Raw genomic sequence first — 16526 nt, 5'->3', positions numbered from 1 at the left:
ATGTGATGTCCCTTTGGATGTACTTGTCATTAGCGAAACTTGGCTTAAAGCGAAAAATACGTGTTTATATGGTATACCAGGATATCAGTGTATTTTCTCTTGTAGAAGCTCTTCGAGTGGTGGTTTGGCAATTTATATTTTAAATCAAATAAACTATAGATTGATAGCATCAGAAACTTTGGATGGCTTACACCTTATACATATTGAGCTGAAAGTTCATGAACATCAATATGAAATACATGGAGTCTATCGACCTCCGTTATATGATGTAAACTGTTGTTTTGGACAAAATCGAAGAGTAGATCAACAATCATTTATATTTCATGCTAGGTAATTTTAACATTCCGATTAACCTCATGTATAATAATATTGTCGAGAAATATAAAAGTTTAATTGAATCGTACGGCATGGTTTGTTCAAACACCTTCACAACAAGACCGTCTAGTAACAATCTGCTGGATCACGTCATTTTACATCGTTGCACAAGAACTGTGTCGCGGAAAATTAAAATATAAAAACATTGTCCCTGGATGTCCTTTGATCTCTCGGTGTTGATAAGGATGAAAAATAAGTTACCTTAAAATAGTGAAACGCAACACAAATTACGCTAATCTTAAAGCAATGTTGAATCATATAAGTAAAAAAGATGCAGTATACCAAAATTGCCTGTGAAAAAACAATATTTTGAAAAGTTATTGAGCACAACATGCCATTCAAAATTGTGGAGCAATATCAATAACATTTTTGGAAGAACAAAAGAAAAACAGAAAATTTGTATCAACAATGCACAAAATGTTCCATCAAGCTCTGTTGAAGAATCTGGTGAAATTCTCTATAATTACTTCACGACAGTAGGAGAGGAGTTGGCTAGGAAAATCTAACCCCCAGAATCCCTGGGAAAAGTCCATTTAATCATCTAACACCCTTATCGACGACCTAGATTCTAACAAATGTCCCTGAGCAGACAATATTCTGCCATCATTACTTAAGATAAACTATGCCAAATTTTCAACAATTTTATCCAACATGTTCGACGAAATTATTGCATCAGGAGATTGCCTCAAAATAGCCAAGGTGACTCCGATACAGTGTTGACCAGACTCATTTCGAATTGTGTAGCCATGAACTGTTATAACTGTGCGTTGTATTCCTGAGATGGAAGGGGAGGTGGTTGGGCTTGAGTGTTGCACATGGGATCCGACAGTTTCGATCTCGGTGGGCCGCAATTCAAGTTTCGGTGAAATGATTCGCACTCACTCACTCACTCATTTCATTTCACCGAAACTTGAATTGTGGCTCTCTGGGATCAAAATTGATCGATTTTGTGTGCAGTACTCAAGCTTAACCATCTGCTTTTCTATCTCAGGAGGATAGAGCATGGTTGTAGTAGTTCGTGGCTTCGTAGTTCGGAAAATGTTATTTTCGGGGAAATGAGTCTGAACAACACTGCTCCGATATTTAAGTCCGGTGATCCTGCAGCTATCATCCAATTTCCACACTTTCAGTATTTAACAAAATTTTCGAAAAGCTTATCGTGAACAAGATAACTCGATTATTCAAGCTGCATAATGTTTTATATCCACTCCAGTACGGGTTCAGGCAAGGTTGTAGTACTACTTCTGCAGTAGTTGAGTAAGTCGACTATGTAATAAGACAAATAGAGGCGAAGAAAATAGTTCGAAAATAGAAAACAGAAGCTCGATCTAAAAGGTATACCAAGACTTTTTGCCGACGACTCTGCTTTGAACATGATCTTTGTATACTCAATGATTATTTTTGTATGAACCTTCTCTCGCTCAATTTAGCCAAAACCAAATATATGTTATTCCACTCACCAAGGAAGAAAACCGTACCATCCAAAATTAAAAGATATGGTTAATAAGCTAATCTCGGAATTCAAATATTTATGCACTGTATTCCACAGTCAATCTTTATGCCAATACAAATCATTGCATTCTTCCTATTTGTGGTTTATGTGAGCTTCAAACTTGCCTATTTGTCTATGATGCAATATATAATGATAATGCACATAATAATCTACCAATCATGTTAAATAATCAGCTGCAAAACATTCGGCAAACACATCACTTTTTGCGAACTCAGGCAAAAACTACTCTTGGACAAAAAAGGATTACTTTCATTGGTCCACAAAAATACAATGTACTGCCAAATTATTTAAAATCAGTGAATAACAGAAACATTTCCAAAAGAAGTTTGAAATTGCATTTAAAAGAAAAGATGCACGAAATTGTTAAGTGTGATCTTTTCACCATAGTCATATCTGTAGTCCTATAAACCTCCGGAGTTCCTTAAAAGGATTTTTATCCACTGGAACTTCAACTCACTTTTCTACTCCTATTTCAATGTTACTCTGTCTTGTTTTATCGTTATTAATATCTAATAAATGGTGTCCACTAGCACTACCAGGGGCCTCTGTAGAGCTCTTTGGAGTGGGGGTAGTTGGTGGGCCATAAAAAAAACATTACGACACAATGGAAACAATAGCAACCATTGGAGGGGAGAATTGCATCAACCAACTGCTGTCATTTTCCTCCCCCTGCTGTCAACGACTCCCCGCATCCACTGACTGCTTAGATTGCCGTACCTGTCTTCAAAATACCTTGTGCCCAACAGCCCCAAACTACGCAAACATTGTCAACATAATCATAAAACTTTCCGCTATTAACCCGATTTTCAACACGGCCAATAATCGCTTTGTCTCCAAATCATTCAATGCCCCCCTCCTTAAAACGACCAAAGATCGGATGTCTCCCAAGATCTCTCCCCATCGAGACGTTGAAAACCAAAAGGGCCTTGCCTTGGGTCAAGGCACGCCAATTTAATTCAAGTTTGCCTACAAAAAAGGCCAATGCATGATTGAAAATCGAAAATGGGCCAAGCATTTAAAACCTCATCTCTTTTTCCACATTGGACAACTACCACTTCAAAACTGAAGTTATCACAAATGCTGATTTGATGATTCGACCGCACATCTTAAGGTGAAAGTTCATTGAGCATGTTAACATAATGTTGCCACCCACTCGAGCCACCCGCTAAAGCACCTTCTCGAGCCACCCAACAGGGCGGAGCACAATGCTATGTGCGCAAGCCAAAAACAAATCGTAATGTTCCATGTATACCTCCACCCACAGAAATACGTAGGCAGTATCACTAGCAGACGTTTCATACAAAGATATTATTGTCGATATGAATTCATCAACAACTTCATAAAAGCTCAAAATCACAATTTATTTCATTTGGTAGTGAAAACATGTTCTTTGACCAACATTATAAGCATTTTTCACACCATGCGTGTTTTGTTTACTTTTTTTGGCAGTTTTCTCCTCTCTTCTCTCGCTTCTCACGGACGGAGAAAGTTGCCATCAGTATGCATTTGAATTCTACAGTCAATTGTAGTGTATAATATCTTATATTCATTTTTGCTGTTTAAATGCGTCGTACATTGTTTTTCTCACGCATAAAAATGTTTTGCAACACTAGTAATATTGTACATCTTTTGAGTGTTATGAATTTTTAAAATACGTGGTTGATGCAAGTGTATGAATATCCAAACAATTTTAATTCCTAACATAAAAACTGACATCATTTCCAATCAGTGAGAGCTGCGCATCCTATTCATGAACAATGTTGGCTGAGTGAATTCGTGTTCCGGTGCTGTTTTTCGAGCACAAATCGGTGAAGTTAAATGATTTGTTGCACCCAGGAGCACGGTGTGAGAAAAAATAAAGTGTTACTAGTATCGCATCAGATTTTTGAATTGTTACGGCGAGTAGAAATACTATGAAAAGTGAATATTAGACAGGGCACCGAAAAGCCTTCAAACAACAACCCGGTGCGGGAAGAAGAAGTGAGTGTGAGAGTGAGTGGTATTTTACAACACAAATCACAGCAATAACTACGTGTTTGCATTCAAAAACTGAAAAATAGTGGGTATCACATTATGGAATGCTTTCAGTTAAAAAAAAACACCCCTCTACGATAAGGTTAGTAACTCCAAATAATCATTTTTTGTGATCGCTCTCGAAAACACTGTGAGAAGTTGAGAGGAGGGAGCGGAAAGTGAAGGGCGAAGTAAGGTGCCATATTAGAGTACTCAAGGAGATATGTCCTTAAACTCATCTCTTTTTCTACATTTTTGGCAGTTTTCAGAACAAAATCTGAGCTGATGGTGATGGCAAGCCTGCCAAAAATTTTGTTCGCAGCTTGCCAAACATGACGTCATCTTCGGCATTGGAGTTGGCATTGGATAACTACCACTTCAAAAGTGAAGTTATCACAAATGCTAATTTGATGATTCGACCGCACATCTTAATACCCCACATTGAGACCATTCCATTGGACGGTAACGTCGTTTTCCTCCTTTAGGAAATCTGAAAACATTGTTTTCAAGTTTTGTTAAAGAGTAAAGTCGAGAGATTTTCGAGACGGGGTCGGTGGTCTAATGGCTATCACTTCTGCTTTGTAAGCAGAAGGTCGTGGGTTCAATCCCAGGCCCGTCCCTTTCACTTACTTCCAAGGTAGCTGTGGTAAATGCAGGAGATTCTCCGGTTTTCTAGTAACAACGGCTAAGTAATTAATTTCCTTCCTCTCCCCGGTGGACATAACGACGTGGCCGGCGCCGTTATCAGTCGAGAAATATCAAGGGTAGTATTATTGTACATTGAAGATGGTAAGAACAAGCTAAAACCCAAGCTTCATCTAAGTGGTTCTCTGTGCAATATCATTATTCTGATTGATCAAAGAGTAGCAACTACGAATACACATACACCGAAGTAGCAATGGAACGCATATACACCCATGATGACAACAATCTTGCTGTCAAGCATGAAAAGTGCTACAAATCTTCAATCCGCGTGTTGAATTGAATTCGTTTCACTGCGAAATTGTCTGAAAAATCAAATATACAGTTAACTCTCCCTTACTCGATATTCCGTATCTCAATATCGAGTTAGAGAATCATAGTGAAAGTTGGTTTTCAAGGCAAACTCGATGGTCCCTTGGTTCGCAGTTGCACTGGTTTTGTGTTCTGTAACTCGATACCTCCCTAACTCGATTGTCCCTTCAATATCGAGTTATGGAGATTTGACTGTATCTACATCTATTGCTACATTTCCTAAATGAATGGATGATCTGAATATTGCATTTCATTATTTAATAGAAAATTCTTAGTTCTTCCTACAGGATATGCAAATTAATCTTACTATTAGCACAGATAACAGACGTTTATCTTTAATCGTCAGCGTGTGTAAAGCTTTGTACTGCTCATTTCAAAGTATGTCGTTATGCTCCTGTTACGCGGCGCTGTCATAGGAATATAGGAGCTTCTAATTTGCCGCTTTTTACTCTTTGGCGCTAGTGTCACCATCAAAAATTGCCACTTGTCGCTAGCGTTGCTTTGTGTGCCAATGTATGTTGACGTTGCTGTTTTGGTGTTATGAAATAGGTGTGGTCGTTTTGCCCCACGCGTTGATTAAAGTTTAAGTCCTTCAATACGCTTTTTAAGGATAAATTCAACACTTTTTTTGCATGGAATACAAACTATGGGAGTGCACAAGGCGATTCTTGGTAATAGTTTCAAAAGTTTTGTTGTTCATCGGCCTGAAAAATGGCCAAGAAAATAACACTAAATTACAACATAAACAGCGAAAAACGTTTTTTCAATTTTTTCACGATTTATGCCAGGAAAACACTTAAAAATATATAAAGAGAAGCATTTTAATACATTTTCCATTATCTCGGGTGTAAAACAGCGTCCCAAAGCACGTCGTTCGTTCAAAACAAGGGTAGCGCGTTTTACCCCAACGGCGCATTTTACACCCAGTTCCCCTACAGTGTTATCCATGGTAATTCTTCCGGATGTTATCGACTGTGTGTATACCGGAACCGAAGCACGGGCAGGGAAGATTTGTTTTAAATTGCAACAGACATCCGGATTAGTGACAATATTGTGCTAACTGAAATTAGAATTCATACCGAGAATAAACATTTGTATATCACCTTTGAACGCCTAATGACTAGCGCAGCCCTTGAACTTGGAGTAGTTGGAAAAAGACGAAAGATGAACTGCACAACAGGATTGTATGCTAGCTAGAGGATAAAAATTTGAGATTCAGATTCGGAAAGCAGATATGGAATATTTTGTGTCAACTCTAACCTCTGTCCTAATGTTTTTGTAAGGACTGTTGAAGACCAGTAAACTTTGCGAAAATTATACTCCAGCAATCAACGGAAGAAAACGAATGAAGAAAAGAGAACTTGGATAAACAGTAGATTCATACGTTTTATAATATCAATGAAATATTCATGCCAACTGTGATTTTCGAAAGATATAGTTTATTTAGCATAAATCCTAGAAACCTAATTCCATCCGTACAATTGGTTGCAACCCGCTTCTTGTGCCAACATGTCTATGTGGAGGTTTCAAATAAATAACTTTTGGTTTATGTGGAAACATTATAAGCTGAATTTTGAAAGGATTAGGAGAAATATTCCATTTTTCCAAGTTTGAAGAAAAAAATATCCAAGCTTTTTTGCAATCTACTACAGATGACACGCAGGCTTCGTCCTTTGGCGGAGAGGCCTGTGTCATCCGCAAACAAAGATTTTCGACATCCCTGAGGTATCTCAGGTAAGTCAGATGTGAAAATATTGTATCATATTGATCCAAACCTGCTGCCTTGAGGAACACCAGCTCTTACAGGAAGTTTTTCAGGCTTATTTAGTAATAGATAATTAGCCTGCAGTGTACGATTTGGCAGATGATTTTGGATTATTCTAACAATGTTTGTTCGCAAATTAACTAGGAGCTCCTGCAGGATTTTTGTCCGATTATAAAATTGGAACAACATTTCTTATTTTCCATTTGTCAGGAAAATATACCAACTGAAAATATTTGTTCAATATATCAACCAAGACCGATGAGCTACTCTCTGGAAGTTTCTTGATAAAGATTTAAAAAAATAAATCAATACCCTAGGAATTTTCGAAAACTTGATGTTGGTTGAGAATACTTTCGAAATCCTGAGTAACTAGCTTTTCGGTCAGACTTGCGAGTCTTAAACTGTATTTGTGTCCAATTTCAAGTATTGCAGCCTAAAGCAAGTATTTGACCTTTTTTGCTTGCTGTGGGCCTCGTGGCCGAGAGGTTAAGTTAAGCGTATCGTGTCATGGGGTGTGGGTTCGATTCCCGCTGCAGCCATTGAAACTTTTCGTCAGGAATGTTTCTCGGTTGTGCCACTGGAGCATGCTTGTCCGTTGTCTAGTGTTAAGTTAAAGTCTGTGCAGCTAAATGACTGAAGACGGTGTCCGTGTCTTTTTAATTAGTTAGCAATATTTTATTTTCCTCTTTCAATGCTGAAATTGGCCTATGAGTTTTATGTTCAAAATTTTAAATTATTTCCAAAAAAGCGAAGAGCTATCGTTCAATTGAGAATTTTGATTTTCAAAATCTTTGGTTCTTAATTTAGGTAAGCGTTTCAAATATCTTTTGCAGATCCTAACATATATTTTTGTATAGCAGAATCGCGAGTGCGTTGAAATTGTCTTCTCCTAACGTTCATAAGCCGGATAAAAAATTCAAGATAATTTTCTATACTTACTGATTATAATTTTACTTCTCGTTTTGGTATTACAATTCCCTTACAACATTGGAATTTGTTAAAGTTTTGAGAGCTTTGCCAATATCGTGCATACGTCCATTATGCGAAACTTTTTTATAGGAAAAAATCCACTCCTACTATTCACGTATGATCTTGAAAATTTCATCTCTCCTGGCAACAAATTCTCTGGAACCAGAAACCGCCATTGAAAAGATTCTCAACCATGCTGATCATTTTGCGGTTCAATCGACACATCTATTCAAACCTTCAAGCACGTTCCATCTGTTCAGTTCCTGTTAGATAAATTCTCCAAGTTCTTTTACATGTGATAACGAACGAACGTTCAACATAGTAAGTAGAACAGAAATTTCCTTTCGCGCGCGCGCCATCACTATCGAAAATTCATGACCCGAAAAAACTTTTTTTTATGTCCGTGGCAAAAACTTTCCAACACCCAGGTGATCTATTTCACACCGTTATGTAGTGATGGAGCGGCGGAAAAACGGTGGATAAAAGAACACAATTTAGCGTTTACTCAGCTGCTCCCGGTTGGCGCGGACTGAAGCTTGAGATGCGGGAAAAATATCATTGTGTCCTAGAAAAAAGATAACTATCACTAGGTTATAGAAAAGCAGCCAATACAGTAATGTGAAATAAATAATAGTTGGATGAAATAAGCAAAAAAAATCAAAATAACATATAACTACAGCATTTATTTTTCATAATTTGTCCGTCTTTACCACGTTAAATGAGCTAGCAATTTAAATACTTGAAACATTCCGGTATTAGTTTTTAGTTTTCAATTGCTTATTTACAATATAAATACATATAGGAATATCGGCTTACCATTAAACCTAGGTTCAAATTTCAGATTGCTTATCAACTTAGCAGGGCAAGTCATGTTTAAGGCTTGTTTGTTTGTTATGTTAAAACTATTGATCATATTTTTTTTTCCAATTATTCAATTTTTCTTTAAAAGCTTGCCAATTAGACCGCCCTGAGATTGCCACCCTGCATCAAGCTCGCCCCATCCCAACCTGGAATAAAAACGTGAGATGGACACGACACGATGACAGTCACAGTGCTTTCCTTTTATGCTAAAACATCATTCTCGTTCTGAAGTAAAATGTAAATGTGTAAACCACTGTTCCCACGGTGACTATTTCCCAGAGGGGATTTACCGGATTTACCTATTCCATTTAGTGCCCCACAGTGAAAAGCACCATTCAGCGGAACCGCATTTTGTGGCGATGTAAGCACTAGACTGTTTCGGAAGCTAGAGATACTCGAAAGGGTCAAATCATGAGAACTTCTGTGAATGTTGTGCAGTATTGAACGAAATTTGGCTCTGACATAAAAAGTTTGTATGGAAGTAACAATGGAAAAAAACGAATCATTTGTGTTCGAAGCGAAAACTCTGTCGAAGTCTTAATTTGAAGTTCAGGGTAATTAGTTGATATTGATTTAGGAATTCCTCTAATAATTATTCTAGAAGCTCCTTCGATAGTTCAGCTAGGAGTTCCTCCGGAAGTTCCTTTTAGAGCTTCTCCGGAAATTCCTCCAGAAGTTTCTCTGGATGTTGCACAAAGAGTTCTTCCGGAAGTATTTCCGTAAGTTGCATAAGATTTCCTATCAGAAGATCCTCTAGAATTTCCTCCAGAACTTTCCTTAGAAGTTCCTCTAGAATTTCTTCTAGGAGTTTTTCAAAAGTTTCTCTCGGATTTTTCCCGGCATTTCCATTGAGAGTTCCCTCGGATGTAAGAGTTCCCCAAAGTTCCTGTAGGAGTTCCCCCGGAAGTTCTTGTAGGAGTTTTTCTTGAAAGTTATTGCAGGAGTTCCTTTGGATGTTCCTGTAGCAGTTCACAAGAAAATTCCTCTGGAAGCACCTCCATAAGTTCCTATAAAAATTGTTCCGAAAGTTACTCGAATTTCTTCTGTAAGTTTCACTTATTGGTTCTCCGGAAGTTTCCCTAGAATTTCTAGAGTTCTCCTGGAAGTTGCCGTAGAATTTTTCTCAAAACTTCCTCTGGAATTTTCCGAAAATTCCTCTAGAAATTCTTCCAGCAGGTCCTTTAGAAGTTGCTCCGAAATTTTCTCAAGCATTTCTCCAAGGATGGTAGTTTAGTTCCGCTCAATATTCCTGCGGAAGCTCTTTTAGTAGTAATTGCAGATTTCGACTTTCAGTTACGAATTATACGTTGAGTATTTCAAATTATTGTCAACGGTTAGATTTAGTTGTTGGGATTATCCAATAATCATCATCAAAGTCCAGTCAATCTTCCTTAGATCCAACATTTAGTAGTTTAACCGTAGTTTCTTTCGTAGGACCCTTTAAAACTTCCTACGGAAGCTTCATTAGGTTTTAACGAAGTTTTGAAGCTTCGGCACTAATTCCCTATTTTTGATTTATCAAAAATAACCTGTCCTTCAACGCCTGCTTGTCCCATATTCTATGTAAAACTTATGGGTCAAGTGCAAATATGCGTAAAACGGCAGTAATGTTCTCACGAAGTCTGACAGGTTACCAGGGATACCCAAAGTTTTCTCAGAGGTTCTCGAAGAGTTCCTGAGAAAAAGTTTTCAGAATTTCGAATAGATTCTCCGGGAATTCCCAGAGCTTTTCCAAAGATATCAAGGGTTTTCCGATAAATTAAAAATTTACAAGTAAAAATCAGATGTGGTAATTACAAAATATGAAGTTTGTCTGTCTGGAGATTCAACTTCTTGGGAAGTAATATTTGTCTGTTACTTCCCAATGATTTGCACAAGTTTTGAGCCTTTCTTGTTGAAAAAGACACGAGCCCCTAAACTTGAAGGAAGTATAAACACTGAACTTAACTTCTGATGAAAATGATTGAATTACATTGAAATGTAAGCTTATTCCATTCCATTTGTCACCTTTACAGGGCTAGTAGGGACTGGGTATCTTGAATACCGCCGTGCGGGGTGACATTGGGCCTAGCAGGTGACTTTGACCGCCCTTTTGAATGCATCTCATGGCAAGTACGGAAGTCGAAAAATTAATTAGCAATTCCACCGAACATGACGAATTTTTTTTTAATTTAATTTTTGTATTTTTTGAATTACCTGAGAATTTGCATACAGATTCTTTATGAGCAAAAATGCCATTATGCACTTTCAGACCGCCATTTTGAAGTCGCCTTATTTTTGAGAAGGGCGTATCGGAAAATGCATGGCAAATCTTTAAAAAACTGTAACTCGAAAACGGTTTGTCCGATCGATTTGAGATCTTCTACAAAGTTGTAGGTATTGCTTAGGACTATATGGAGAAAAATATGCACGGTAAAAAAAGTTACAGATTTTTTTTTTATTTCAAAAACAAAATTTTAAAATCGATTTTCTCCAGAAACGCAGTTTCGATTTTTTTTTATTTTTGGATATGTTTTAGGGGACAACTTATGTGATTTATTGCACAATGTTTCAAAATGGAAGAATTATGGACAAAAAAGTTATGATTTTTTAAAGAATTACAGATTTTGAAAATAAATCGAAATAGAGGAAAACAATAATTTTTAATGTGATTATTTGAAAGTACAGAAAAATTGCAATCGAAAAGTACTTAGGTAAATTTTTTCTAGGTTGCATCAATTTCGATATATACTCATATATATAAAATTTTCAAATAAAATAAAAAATAGGCCCTTTTCAAGCATATTTCGTGTTTCTCCATTCCAGAAAAAAAAAATTGGTTGAGTGAATCGTAGCTAAATCGTTTATCGTTTGATCAGAACATTTATGCTTAAGTATTGAAAAAATAGTGCATGGTAAAAAATATAAACGATATTTCCAAATGATAATTTGAAGCTAATAGTTCTTAAAAACCGCAACATTGATGTTTTTAATTTTCTGTATGCAAATTTTCAGGCGATTCAAAAAATACAAAAATAATTGGGTTTGCGAAACGGCGTGGAACCGCTCTAATACAAGATCATCCAGTGACTATTTATAACGTGTTCTTGAAGCTTGTCATATTGTTTTCATATTTCTGGTGTTATTTTGCTGTAAAACCTTGGCCCAAACTCACCCTTATGGCCCAATGTCACCCCACACGACGGTATAAGAACATAAGAGACCTGTGGCCTGGGAAAAAAAGACCAAAATGGAACTAAAAAGAGACGGAGAAGAAACGAAACAGGAATAAATAAAACAATAGAATCATAAACATTTTTCAAATAAGTAAAATATAATAACATTTAATATTTGTTCAACAAACTTTGAATGGCTCATCACCTCAAGTGTCGGCATATTTTTCCTCACATAGAAATTGTTCATATCAAATAAAATATTATATTTACATATAAGCATGTTTATATCTCACAAATAATTATTTATCATGTTCTAATCGCTTATCAAAATGAATCCTGTGACCCAACGATCCTCTCCATTAACAAACATCCCTCCCAGTAACCTTTGTGGAGATGCAGAGGCAAGCACGGTCTCCAAATAGCAAAGGTTACACACTAACATTCCTTCCCCCAATTCCACCTGACTGCAAGGACGTGGCCGGCGTCGTTATTGACCCTGTATAAATAGAGGCACTGAATTATGCACACTGAAGAAGATAATGGCCAATCCCAGCCGAACTTCTAGTTGATTCTTTGTGCATTATCACTGACTTCGGTCAATCACGGAATAGCAACCATTGATAAGTGTAGTCAGTCTAAGCTAAGCTTAGGAAGATATCCAAGAGAAATAAGTAGAGAACCCCACCACAAATTGGTAATGGTTCCTAGGATAGTCTTGAGTTATCCCTGAGGAAACGACTGGAGGTTGTAGCATTAATATGCTCGAAGATTTTTTGAAGTAAATTCTGGAGGAATTCCTCAAACCATCCTCTGAAATTTCTTGAGAAATAACATAAGAAATGAATGATTGCGTGATAGCCTATGCATAGAGAATAAGATAATACGAGACCTTAGAGACCGTCTGGGGTAAAAAAGAGGTACTTTAGAGACCTTTCATTGAAAAAGTGACTTTCTAGAGACTTGCATTGAAATTGAGACCAAGTCTCTAAAAAAGACCTGCAATCTGACTAGTTTATGTTTTATTATTGTTAGATGCATACGGAGCTCATTGATCGAGATGATCAAAAGTGGAACAAAATTAGATAAAATAACAAAGGCCTAATTTGTTTCGGTTAAAACCATTAGTACTATTCCATAATCGAATTTTAATGCAATTGTTTTTACATTATCAACTAATCACATAATTTTTTTTTATTTATTTCAGAACAAAATTAAATTCCAATTTTGAACAAATTTTGAGCTTTTTGATTGCTCAGTGAAGAATTCAAGGTTCTACACTATTTTGCTAGAAGTCAAACTAGTTCAGCTCAAGATCGGTCTAATGCACTGAACTTGAAACTTGTTCGGAAACAAAAAAAAATCTTTCGTCATCGTCCCCGTGCTGGGAATTCTGTCCATCCGTCTACACTATTTACATAGAGCGAGAGAGACATTCGGTGTTCACAGCTCTCACCTGGAGCAGTACTTTTTAGTGGATGTAAAATTGAATTAAATTCCGCAACCACGAATGAAAAGGCAACTTTGAAAAACCGAATAGCCGCAATCCTTGGCAAACATTAGCAAATCGAGGTGATAGAGAAAATGTTTTCATTATGGCTTCTGTGGTCTGGCATTAACATCAACATTTACATTGGCAAGCAGTTATCAGGTGTTTTAAAATGAGAGAACTGTGATCGAAATAGTAGTGTTCGTCGCATGGCGTGTATTTTTCATACTTTTGATAAATTTCAATTCAAATATTTTCGGCTACGCTATTTTTGGATATAGTTTGATTTATGTTGGAATATAAATATGTGGAAAGAACGCCAGTAGCTTTTTACAGAATATTCGATTACGTTTTTCGGAGAGGTTGGATGGATCTCGTTGATAAAATGCTGGTTTTGGAATATTTGAGGTTTTTTTTTTTGGATTTCATGATGACTCACATGACAAATTTTTCGAACATCAAATTGAAGTAGCCTCTAGCTCAGGCCCTTTGATTTAACTAAGGAAACAAAGAGTGCCGCCTATCGTGGCCAGTTGTTCTGAATTTGGAGGATATATGCAGGAGATTTATGAATAGACTAAAGCAAATGAACCAAATAGATATCATGGGTCAAATTGAACAAAGTACATCTATTTATTATATTGTTCCTGGAACAATCTCCTGCTAAAGAAGCTTCGTTGTCGACATGCATAATTCAACGAAATTCAATTGTCTTCACTAACAGCTAAATTACCTTGTAACCGCAAATTCACCATGACTGCAAAGATACAAAAGTTTGAGAAAATAAATTCCAATTACACAAAATTGCATCACCATTGAAAGCAAAAACAAGGAAAAATATGGACGCGTTGTGGTTTTCTTGAAACTCCCCTTCCTATTATACCAAGAGAAAAAAAACACCAATAGCAGCTCAGCACAGCTGCTGAGCTGGCTATACTTCCCCCTTTCAGTTCAAAACACTCCTCCCGCCCATTGGCTAACACCGTGGCAAAGTATTAAAATTGCGCCAATTCATTGTCCTGTTTGCTTGGGTGGACCATGATATTCAAGTTCCTCGAAAGATGCCACGTAAGAGCTTTTGTTTGCACAATCAGTTGGAAATCGCACCCGAATGCTGCCACCGGGAAAGCTCGTGCTGCTACTGCTATACGACAGCTGCTGGCTGTAAAAGTGTCAGAAACGGCAATGATTTTGGGAACTTTGTTGGATTAGAAATTGTGAAAACAGAAGAGTCAACCAAGAGTCATGATTCGGCTCTGAGACTCCCATACGTTGTGCTCTGCTCAATCAACGTTATGGGACATCGCTTTTTGCTGAAGGAGTACTGATTGCGATGATGCTGCAATCGCTTTACAGAATTGAGAATAATTAATTATATGCATTTCTGGAGATGTTGATTACACAGCACGAACGTAGCCAGGTTCAAGCAATGTGATGTTCAAAATGCGTGTTTGTTCAATTTGTTAGTTATGTAATGGATAAATTTTATAGTTTAGGAAATTTAAAATTAGAGAAAGTACGAAGATTTGATTGATAAAGGTCCTACTGACCAGTAGTTTCACTCTAGTCGGTTCAAGTTGCTTCAAGAATTTATAACATATATTCCACCAAAATTTCTTCATAGAATAACCAGCGTAACTGCATCTTAAAAACAGGTTTTTGAAGTATTTCTCCGGAGAATCCAACAGAAATTTTCCCTGGAAATTGTATCAAGTTCCATGTAGAGATTTCTCCAAGATTTGTTTTATGTTTTTTCTTCAGGTGTTTTGTGCTTATCAATAAGAACATTTGAAAGCCACTTAATGTGTTCAGCCAAACATTGTTAAAAACCACAAATTGTTAAAAACGACACCGGACACGTCCTTGCAGTCATGTGGGATTGAGGCAAGCAAATTAGTGTATAATAGGGTGCGGCTTATTTTTCAAAAGTTCACAAAACTATAAATTCGTGTGCATTTCTGAAATCAAATCATATGAAAAGAGAAACTTAAAAATTTGAGCCTTAAATATTTACATTTAGAGGAGGCGGCAGCGACTGAAAGGTGAATTTTCAAGTTATAATATAAGAATTTAAGTGAAATTAAAATAGTTTTGTTATTTTTCAACCAATTTTTGATTTTTTAGCATAATTTTCTTCAAAATTAAATTTATGAAAACTTTTTAAAATATAAAAATTGTCTGAACTTTAATAACTACGTGAATAATCCACCAATTCAAAATCTTCTTAAATGCTTTTGAAGATAATTTAGTAGTTTTAAAACGAATCTCACTAAAAAAATGTTTTGACAAAGTTATATAACAAAAACTGCAGAAAAACCTGTTTTTTTAACGGAAAATGCCATTTTTTTTTAATTTTTTGCCAGTTTAACATTGTGTGTAAAACTGAAACTGGTTTTCTGATTTGTTTAAACTTTGGGAAAGCCTTTGTGACAATTTTAGAATAGTTTTGTAACAATCATATTTTTTGCATGTATTTGCACTATTCAACACGTAATTGAAACAATATACTTTAGAAATTTTAATTTCATAGTGAAAATACAATTTTTTTAGCGAAAAAAAACTTAAATAATCCAAAGAAATTTGATTTTTTCAAACGAAGTGATTGGGTAGTTTTTTTTTTTGTTTTTTCAGTAAATAGTGTTGTGCACATAATTTAAACAACTAAATTAGGGAGATGAACCTGGTGTAGAAGTAAGAGCTCACATTTCTCACGTCGGGGACCCAGGATCGAATCCCATACCCGAGATAGTAACTTATGACGCGAACGTTATAATGACGACTTACTTCTGGATTGAAGTAAAAACCGTTGGTCCCGAGACGAAATAGCCCAGGACTAAAAATCTCGATAACAATAATAGGAAACAAAGCAACTGAGTTAGCTTCGAAAGAATGTAGAAAGTTTTGAAGTCGGTTCAGTATTCATGAAGTTATGATAAAGTAAAGATACCGTTTTGACTCATATTCCGAACACTTAAGGCCAACAGTGACTTCAAATACATCTGATATGCATAAATTATGTAATATTTATGAGTATTTCAATTTCTTCGTATAGCCTTACTGTTAGCTGTTGGGTGGGCCGATAAAAATTTTCATTTAAACTTGTTTAGTATTGTTTTTTACGTAAAAGTATGAAACAACAATTTGATTCAAATGTCGAACACTGTGTTCATTCTGTCTCATATTCCGAACACCTTGATTAAAATTGCGAACACCACGAATAAAAGATATTCAAATGAATATTCCTCGACCAAATTTATCTAAGCTGGTTTACCTAACCTTGAACTAAAGAATCATTACTACTCCCGAGGTATAAAATAGATTTGAAGTTGTTCAAATTGAAGTGCCGTTTCAAAATTAAACCAAGTGTTCGGTATA

The 16526-nt window shown here is 36.3% G+C and overlaps 1 protein-coding gene across 6 annotated transcripts in view; it reads right to left on the bottom strand.

Moving 5' to 3' along the window:
- Positions 1-16526, bottom strand: part of LOC23687582 (muscarinic acetylcholine receptor M3) — a 110000-nt gene that overhangs the window by 68325 nt on the left and 25149 nt on the right. The window contains exon 3 of one of the 6 annotated variants that reach the window (XM_021849918.1): positions 13885-13908. The exons of the other annotated variants lie outside the window; for them this stretch is intronic. The gene's annotated coding sequence lies outside the window, so the exon portion shown is untranslated. The remainder of the gene's footprint in view (positions 1-13884; positions 13909-16526) is intronic. 6 annotated transcript variants of the gene reach the window in all.

The sequence above is a fragment of the Aedes aegypti genome, chromosome 3 (assembly GCF_002204515.2).
Source record: "Aedes aegypti strain LVP_AGWG chromosome 3, AaegL5.0 Primary Assembly, whole genome shotgun sequence".
Taxonomy (NCBI): Eukaryota; Metazoa; Arthropoda; class Insecta; order Diptera; family Culicidae; genus Aedes; species Aedes aegypti.
The sequence above is the reverse complement of the archived record's forward strand: the minus strand, read 5'-3'. Positions and strand labels throughout refer to the sequence as shown.